The following is a 9,869-nucleotide window of genomic DNA, read 5'->3' on the forward strand; positions in this document are numbered from 1 at the left end:
AGTTTGAAATTGCTATTAATTAGGTAAAAAGACTAGAGAAAACCTTGCAAATAAAAGTACAAAAAGGTAGTAGACAGAGCTATAAAGAAGAGGAAACACTCTCGACTCTGGTGGGACTCAAACCCACAACCTTTGAATTGCTCCAGCTATTTATCTAGAAGTCCAATGCGCTATCCACTGCACACATCAAAGCTCTGCATACTGTTAGTCATAGTCTAACACCAATAAAAAAAGGGTTGATTTACTCATTGTAGCAGTTACTGATTAAAGATTACCCAAGGAAAAGGCACCGCTGGGATTCCAAGCCAGGATCTCCTGTTTACTAGACAGGCGCTATAACCAACTAAGCCACGGCACCCTACCTGACTGCTTTTTTATATCAACACAATATAGCTTCAGGCAAACTCAAAAACATTCTCTTGCATACAAACTTCACATAGACAGCAAAAACAACTTCCCTGATTAGGAACCTCTGCATTTTCCAGAAACAAATAACATCAACTCTGAAAGCTTGTCACGCAGAATGTACACACAAAACTTAGCATCTTTTGTTTACCCTTCAGGTTCCGTTTAAACATCTTTTAATGGATCAGTAAACATCATTCTGACTCAGAAAAGGCTAAAATCCAACATTTCAAACTGCTTCATCTCACTTTTCACAAATACATGCAGAATCTTCTGCAGCACAAATATGTTCCAATACCCCAACATCAAACAGAATATTTCTTAAAGTTTGAAATTGCTATTAATTAGGTAAAAAGACTAGAGAAAATCTTGCAAATAAAAGTACAAAAAGGTAGTAGACAGAGCTATAAAGAAGAGGAAACACTCTCGACTCTTTTGGGAGTCGAACCCACAACCTTTGAATTGCTCCAGCTATTTATCTAAAAGGCCAATGCGCTATCCACTGCTACACAGAGCCCAGGTGAAGAAACTGGTTCCTTGGCCAACCTTCCTATAAAATAACAGTAGTGCTGCTAATATTTGAGGCAAATAATGAATTTACTACGCATATGTAAATCCCAGTGGTCTGATGATTATCTGCAAGTCTAAGCACACACCAAAGCTCTGCATACTGTTAGTCATAGTCTGACGCCAATAAAAAAAGGTTTGATTTACTCATTGTAGCAGTTACTGATTAAAGATTACCCAAGGAAAAGGCACCGCTGGGATTCCAAGCCAGGATCTCCTGTTTACTAGACAGGCGCTATAACCAACTAAGCCACAGCACCCTACCTGACTGATTTTCTATATCAACACAATATAGCTTGAGGCAAACTCAAAAACATTCTCTTGCATACAAACTTCACACAGACAGCAAAAAAAAAAAACTTCCCTGATTAGGAACCTCTGCATTTTCCAGAAACAAATAACATCAACTCTGAAAGCTTGTCTCAATTGCTTAAACCTATCATACACATGTACAGAGAACTAGATCTTGTCACGCAGAATGTACACACAAAACTTAGCATCTTTTGTTTACCCTTCAGGTTCCGTTTAAACATCTTTTAATGGATCAGTAAACATCATTCTGATTCAGAAAAGGCTAAAATCCTACATTTCAAACTGCTTCATCTCACTTTTCACAAATACATGCAGAATCTTCTGCAGCACAAATATGTTCCAATACCCCAACATCAAACAGAATATTTCTGAAAGTTTGAAATTGCTATTAATTAGGTAAAAAGACTAGAGAAAATCTTGCAAATAAAAGTACAAAAAGGTAGTAGACAGAGCTATAAAGAAGAGGAAACACTCTCGACTCTGGTGGGACTCGAACCCACAACCTTTGAATTGCTCCAGCTATTTATCTAGAAGTCCAATGAGCTATCCATTGCGCCACAGAGCCCAGGTGAAGAAACTGGTTCCTTGGCCAACCTTCCTATAAAATAACAGTAGTGCTGCTAATATTTGAGGCAAATAATAAATTTACTATGCATATGTAAATCCCAGTGGTCTGATGATTATCTGCAAGTCTAAGCACACACCAAAGCTCTGCATACTGTTAGTCATAGTCTGACGCCAATAAAAAAAAGGGTTGATTTACTCATTGTAGCAGTTACTGATTAAAGATTACCCAAGGAAAAGGCACCGCTGGGAATACAACCCAGGATCTCCTATTTACTAGACAGGCGCTATAACCAACTAAGCCACGGCGCCCTACCTGACTGGTTTTCTATATCAACACAATATAGCTTCAGGCAAACTCAAAAAAATTCTCTTGCATACAAACTTCACACAGACAGCAAAAACAACTTCCCTGATTAGGAACCTCTGCATTTTCCAGAAACAAATAACATCAACTCTGAAAGCTTGTCTCAATTGCTTAAACCTATCATATACATGTACAGAGTACTAGACCTTGTCACGCAGAATGTACACACAAAACTTAGCATCTTTTGTTTACCCTTCAGGTTCTGTTTAAACATCTTTTAATGGATCAGCAAACATCATTCTGATTCAGAAAAGGCTAAAATCCTACATTTCAAACTGCTTCATCTCACTTTTCACAAATACATGCAGAATCTTCTGCAGCACAAATATGTTCCAATACCCCAACATCAAACAGAATATTTCTGAAAGTTTGAAATTGCTATTAATTAGGTAAAAAGACTAGAGAAAATCTTACAAATAAAAGTACAAAAAGGTAGTAGACAGAGCTATAAGGAAGAGGAAACACTCTCGACTCTGGTGGGACTCGATCCCACAACCTTTGAATTGCTCCAGCTATTTATCTAGAAGTCCAATGCGCTATCCATTGCGCCACAGAGCCCAGGTGAAGAAACGGGTTCCTTGGCCAACCTTCCTATAAAATAACAGTAGTGCTGCTAATATTTGAGGCAAATAATAAATTTACTATCCATATGTAAATCCCAGTGGTCTGATGATTATCTGCAAGTCTAAGCACACACCAAAGCTCTGCATACTGTTAGCCATAGTCTGACAACAATAAAAAAAGGGTTGATTTACTCATTGTAGCAGTTACTGATTAAAGATTACCCAAGGAAAAGGCACCGCTGGGATTCCAAGCCAGGATCTCCTGTTTACTAGACAGGCGCTATAACCAACTAAGCCACGGCGCCCTACCTGACTGGTTTTCTATATCAACACAATATAGCTTCAGGCAAACTCAAAAACATTCTCTTATATACAAACTTCACACAGACAGCAAAAACAACTTCCCTGATTAGGAACCTCTGCATTTTCCAGAAACAAATAACATCAACTCTGAAAGCTTGTCTCAATTGCTTAAACCTATCATATACATGTACAGAGTACTAGACCTTGTCACGCAGAATGTACACACAAAACTTAGCATCTTTTGTTTACCCTTCAGGTTCCGTTTAAACATCTTTTAATGGATCAGTAAACATCATTCTGATTTAGAAAAGGCTAAAATCCTACATTTCAAACTGCTTCATCTCACTTTTCACAAATACATGGAGAATCTTCTGCAGCACAAATATGTTCCAATACCCCAACATCAAACAGAATATTTCTTAAAGTTTGAAATTGCTATTAATTAGGTAAAAAGACTAGAGAAAATCTTGCAAATAAAAGTACAAAAAGGTAGTAGACAGAGCTATAAAGAAGAGGAAACACTCTCGACTCTGGTGGGACTCAAACCCACAACCTTTGAATTGCTCCAGCTATTTATCTAGAAGTCCAATGCGCTATCCACTGCACACACCAAAGCTCTGCATACTGTTAGTCATAGTCTGACACCAATAAAAAAGGGTTGATTTACTCATTGTAGCAGTTACTGATTAAAGATTACCCAAGGAAAAGGCACAGCTGGGATTCCAAGCCAGGATCTCCTGTTTACTAGACAGGCGCTATAACCAACTAAGCCACGGCACCCTACCTGACTGCTTTTCTATATCAACACAATATAGCTTCAGGCAAACTCAAAAACATTCTCTTGCATACAAACTTCACATAGACAGCAAAAACAACTTCCCTGATTAGGAACCTCTGCATTTTCCAGAAACAAATAACATCAACTCTGAAAGCTTGTCACGCAGAATGTACACACAAAACTTAGCATCTTTTGTTTACCCTTCAGGTTCCGTTTAAACATCTTTTAATGGATCAGTAAACATCATTCTGACTCAGAAAAGGCTAAAATCCAACATTTCAAACTGCTTCATCTCACTTTTCACAAATACATGCAGAATCTTCTGCAGCACAAATATGTTCCAATACCCCAACATCAAACAGAATATTTCTGAAAGTTTGAAATTGCTATTAATTAGGTAAAAAGACTAGAGAAAATCTTGCAAATAAAAGTACAAAAAGGTAGTAGACAGAGCTATAAAGAAGAGGAAACACTCTCGACTCTGGTGGGAGTCGAACCCACAACCTTTGAATTGCTCCAGCTATTTATCTAAAAGGCCAATGCGCTATCCACTGCTACACAGAGCCCAGGTGAAGAAACTGGTTCCTTGGCCAACCTTCCTATAAAATAACAGTAGTGCTGCTAATATTTGAGGCAAATAATAAATTTACTATGCATATGTAAATCCCAGTGGTCTGATGATTATCTGCAAGTCTAAGCACACACCAAAGCTCTGCATACTGTTAGTCATAGTCTGACGCCAATAAAAAAAGAGTTGATTTACTCATTGTAGCAGTTACTGATTAAAGATTACCCAAGGAAAAGGCACCGCTGGGATTCGAACCCAGGATCTCCTGTTTACTAGACAGGCGCTATAACCAACTAAGCCACGGCACCCTACCTGACTGATTTTCTATATCAACACAATATAGCTTGAGGCAAACTCAGAAACATTCTCTTGCATACAAACTTCACACAGACAGCAAAAAAAACAACTTCCCTGATTAGGAACCTCTGCATTTTCCAGAAACAAATAACATCAACTCTGAAAGCTTGTCTCAATTGCTTAAACCTATCATATACATGTACAGAGTACTAGACCTTGTCACGCAGAATGTACACACAAAACTTAGCATCTTTTGTTTACCCTTCAGGTTCTGTTTAAACATCTTTTAATGGATCAGCAAACATCATTCTGATTCAGAAAAGGCTAAAATCCTACATTTCAAACTGCTTCATCTCACTTTTCACAAATACATGCAGAATCTTCTGCAGCACAAATATGTTCCAATACCCCAACATCAAACAGAATATTTCTGAAAGTTTGAAATTGCTATTAATTAGGTAAAAAGACTAGAGAAAATCTTGCAAATAAAAGTACAAAAAGGTAGTAGACAGAGCTATAAAGAAGAGGAAACACTCTCGACTCTGGTGGGACTCGATCCCACAACCTTTGAATTGCTCCAGCTATTTATCTAGAAGTCCAATGCGCTATCCATTGCGCCACAGAGCCCAGGTGAAGAAATGGGTTCCTTGGCCAACCTTCCTATAAAATAACAGTAGTGCTGCTAATATTTGAGGCAAATAATAAATTTACTATGCATATGTAAATCCCAGTGGTCTGATGATTATCTGCAAGTCTAAGCACACACCAAAGCTCTGCATACTGTTAGCCATAGTCTGACGCCAATAAAAAAAGGGTTGATTTACTCATTGTAGCAGTTACTGATTAAAGATTACCCAAGGAAAAGGCACCGCTGGGATTCGAACCCAGGATCTCCTGTTTACTAGACAGGCCCTATAACCAACTAAGCCACGGCGCCCTACATGACTGGTTTTCTATATCAATACAATGTAGCTTCAGGCAAACTCAAAAACATTCTCTTGCATACAAACTTTACACAGACAGCAAAAACAACTTCCCTGATTAGGAACCTCTGCATTTTCCAGAAACAAATAACATCAACTCTGAAAGCTTGTCTCAATTGCTTAAACCTATCATATACATGTACAGAGTACTAGACCTTGTCACGCAGAATGTACACACAAAACTTAGCATCTTTTGTTTACCCTTCAGGTTTCGTTTAAACATCTTTTAATGGATCAGCAAACATCATTCTGATTCAGAAAAGGCTAAAATCCTACATTTCAAACTGCTTCATCTCACTTTTCACAAATACATGCAGAATCTTCTGCAGCACAAATATGTTCCAATACCCCAACATCAAACAGAATATTTCTGAAAGTTTGAAATTGCTATTAATTAGGTAAAAAGACTAGAGAAAATCTTGCAAATAAAAGTACAAAAAGGTAGTAGACAGAGCTATAAAGAAGAGGAAACACTCTCAACTCTGGTGGGACTCGAACCCACAACCTTTGAATTGCTCCAGTTATTTATCTAGAAGTCCAATGCGCTAACCATTGCGCCACAGAGCCCAGGCGAAGAAGTTGGTTCCTTGGCCAACCTTCCTATAAAATAACAGTAGTGCTGCTAATATTTGAGGCAAATAATAAATTTACTATGCATATGTAAATCCCAGTGGTCTGATGATTATCTGCAAGTCAAAGCACACACCAAAGCTCTGCATACTGTTAGTCATAGTCTGACACCAATAAAAAAAGGGTTGATTTACTCATTGTAGCAGTTACTGATTAAAGATTACCAAAGGAAAAGGCACCGCTGGGATTCCAAGCCAGGATCTCCTGTTTACTAGACAGGCGCTTGTTGTGTTGACTTGTCGTTCAGAGTCAGACATTAACCACACACGATTATGGAACAGAGAGCTTACTATTTTGTTTATTCTTCCCCTCCTTTCCTCTCTTCTTTCTCTTACCTCAAACAGTCCACTAGTGCTCCCCAGTGTCCTAAATCCGTAACAACGAATTTGTTTAATATATGCATTAAACACATTGCATATGGACACAACATCTTCCCTCTTGAACAAAGAATACCTTCTTGTAACTCAGAAGAACCTGACAGTATTATTAATGTAACAGTAACGCTTTAACTAAAACCTGAATATTGTAAATCACATTTTATGATCATTCCATAACAAAATCTTTAGTCCAGCTAGGTGCATTTCTAATTCTGACAGGTCTGGACTGGCTAACCGAGTCAGAGTTAGTTATTTGGTCAGTCCCTTTATCAGTACAGTCCATTGCCCTATCAGAATCCACATCTGTGCTCAAGTTGGGAAGTACGGACAGATGTGAGGAGTTCCAGGTTCTTCCATCATCCAACAAGTATGTATCCGGTCCTTTCTTTGTCACGATAGTTCTAGGTTTAGAAAACTTCAGTTCTCCTTTCTTCACTTTCCATGGTTTCCTCACCCTCACTTTGTCACCAGGCCGGAAGTTGGAAGACTTGGCATGTCTTTGCTGATCGGTGTACGCTTTCATTTTCTGTTGTTTACTCCCCACTCTTTCTCGCATCGCTTTCTTCTCTGTTAGTGGGGCAGGCATATCGATCACCTGTAGCTTTGTTCTCATTCGCTGGCCATGGAGCAGTTCTGATGGGGATACTCCAGTGGTTGAATGAGGAGTTGCTCTGTAGTCCCTCAGGTAAGTTCTCAGGAATGACTTCCAGGGTTCTCCTTGAATGGATGCAGTCTGTAAGCAGTCCTTAACGCGTCTGTTGAATCTCTCAACTTCTCCATTAGCTCTTGGGTAGTACACTGAAGATCTCAGGTGTTGTATTCCACTCTCTTTGAGAAAGTCAGCAAACTCAGCAGAGAGAAATTGAGGACCATTGTCACTTATCAGCGTCTTTGGGATTCCTTCTCGAGAGAAAAGGGCAGTCAGGAACTGTATAATAGTAGCTGTGTCAACGCGGTGAGCAAACGCTACTTCAGGCCATTTACTAAAGTAATCTACCAGTGATATGGCAAATCTACAATCAGGAGGAGCTTTCTCAAATGGGCCTATGATGTCTACGGACACCTTTTCCCAAGCAGCAGCTGGTAGGGGAACTGGTTGCAGTGGAGCATCATGGGTGACAGTTGTCTTGTCATTCTGTTGGCAGGTTGAGCAGTTCTTAATGCATATTTCTATCTGAGAGTCCATTTTGGGCCACCAGTACAACTCTCTAAGGCGTTGTTTGGTACGCACAATACCCTGGTGGGTTTCATGGGCTAGCACAATGAGTCTTTTCTGCAATGACTCTGGCACAAGTAATCTGTGAGACCCTCTGACTATGCATTCATTCATGACAGCAAGTTCATGGCGAATTGGAAAGTATGGCTGTATGTTAAGATCGAGTGTAGACTTCCGTGATGGCCAGCCTCTCTGTATCTGTGCACGGAGTTTAGTGAGCACTGGACAGTCATTACATTCTGAACGGAAGTCTTCCTCAGACACAGCACTCAGGTCAGTGAGTATGGCAGCCACTGACTCAATCTCTTCTGCGTATGCAGTGTCAGTTTCAGGCAGTGGGAGTCTCGACAGGCAGTCAGCAACATGGTTCAGGGACCCTGTTCTGTATTCAACGTCGTAGTCAAACTCTAGGAGACGAGCAGACCATCGGGTAATGCTGAGACCAGCACAGTTATTGCCTTTGGTAGTCAGCAGCGTGGTAAGTGCTTGGTGATCAGTGCGTAACAGGAATCTCCTTCCCCACAGCCATGTCCGCCATTTCTCGGCAGCCCAGACGCAAGCTAGCGCTTCCTTCTCGACTATAGAGTATTTCCTCTCTGCCTCAGAAAGACTGCGAGATGCAAAAGCAACAGTCTGCTCTGCCCCGTTACTGTCCATCTGAGTCAAGACTGCACCTACCCCATAGTCTGAGGCATCTGTTGAAACAATGGTTGACTTACTGGGGTCAAACATCACCAGTGCAGTGCTATGCACAATCAACTGCTTGACTTGCTTAAATGCTGCTTGAGCTGTCTTGTTCCAGTGAAATGAACAATCTTTTCAAAGAAGAGCTCTCATGGGCTCAACGACAGTTGCGTAATTTGGCACAAACTTGCTGTACCATGCACTCAGGCCAAGGAAAGAGCGCAAGGTTGCAGGATCGGAAGGGGACGGTGCATTCAGAATAGCAGCAACGTGAGAGTCATCTGGCAGCAGACCCTCTGGTCCAATCTTTTGACCAAGGAAGCTTAGTGTGGTTTGCCGGAGTTGGCATTTGTTAACATTGAGCTTCAGTCCAGCATCATTGATTTTGCGCAACACCGCACTCAGGTTGGCGTCATGCTCCGCCTCTGACGATCCATATGTAATGACGTCATCAAGGTAGCATTGCACCCCCTTCATGCCACTGAGAATCTGCATCATCATCTTTTGGAAAGCTGCTGGGGCTGAACACAGTCCATATGGGACTCTGCAGTACCGGTACAGTCCTTCATGTGTAATGAAAGCAGTGAGCCCCCTACTCTCTTCATGCAGCGTCAGTTGATGGTAAGCAGATTTCAAATCCAGAGTTGAGAACATCACGGCGCCACGCAGTTCTGACAGAATGTCCTCAATCAGTGGCAATGGATGGCTATCCCTAATCACAGCCTTGTTAAGTTCCCTCAGGTCAACACACATGCGTATGCCACCAGTTCTCTTTTTTGGTGACCACAATTGGAGAGACCCATTCAGACGCATCAATTTTCTCAATTATGCCGTGTTTTTCCAGGTCCTTGAGTTCCTCGGAGACAGCATCGCGAACTGAGAGAGGTAAGTGTCGGAGGTTCTGTCGTACAGGCTTCACATCAGGCCGGAGCTTCACTTTGTGCACGAAGTTTCTCGCACATCCGAACGTGGCAGGTGACCCACCATCATGTTCAAAGTGAGTAGATGGAGCTTTGGCTTGGTGGAGCGTTGCACAGATTTCCGACGCCTGTGTTAGTAACTGTCCTCCTTTAATCTGCAGCTGGAGAGCAGTAACCAGGTCCATGCCCAGTACAGGTGTCCCTGTCTTCACTATGTAAAAGTCAGTAGAGGCAGTACTACCATTGTGAGTAACATCAGCTCTAAGACATCCTATCACATTCAGTTTTTCCTTAGAATACGTCACAAGCTGCACTTTTGGATTATGCAGTTTAAC

At 40.9% G+C, this 9,869-nt stretch overlaps 4 non-coding genes across 4 annotated transcripts; all 4 read right to left on the minus strand.

Moving 5' to 3' along the window:
• Positions 1 to 2,683: 2,683 nt before the first annotated feature.
• trnar-ucu (transfer RNA arginine (anticodon UCU)) lies at positions 2,684 to 2,773 on the minus strand. The gene is given in 2 exon segments: positions 2,684 to 2,719; positions 2,737 to 2,773. It is a non-coding gene; the product is annotated as a tRNA-Arg (tRNA).
• A 1,888-nt stretch (positions 2,774 to 4,661) lies between these two features.
• Positions 4,662 to 4,735, minus strand: trnat-agu (transfer RNA threonine (anticodon AGU)). The gene has a single exon. It is a non-coding gene; the product is annotated as a tRNA-Thr (tRNA).
• Positions 4,736 to 5,261: 526 nt separating this feature from the next.
• trnar-ucu (transfer RNA arginine (anticodon UCU)) lies at positions 5,262 to 5,351 on the minus strand. Its single transcript is given in 2 exon segments — positions 5,262 to 5,297; positions 5,315 to 5,351. It is a non-coding gene; the product is annotated as a tRNA-Arg (tRNA).
• An 833-nt stretch (positions 5,352 to 6,184) lies between these two features.
• Positions 6,185 to 6,274, minus strand: trnar-ucu (transfer RNA arginine (anticodon UCU)). Its single transcript is given in 2 exon segments — positions 6,185 to 6,220; positions 6,238 to 6,274. It is a non-coding gene; the product is annotated as a tRNA-Arg (tRNA).
• Between the last annotated feature and the right edge of the window lie 3,595 nt (positions 6,275 to 9,869).

The sequence above is a fragment of the Salminus brasiliensis genome, chromosome 4 (genome assembly GCF_030463535.1).
Source record: "Salminus brasiliensis chromosome 4, fSalBra1.hap2, whole genome shotgun sequence".
NCBI classification, from domain to species: Eukaryota; Metazoa; Chordata; class Actinopteri; order Characiformes; family Bryconidae; genus Salminus; species Salminus brasiliensis.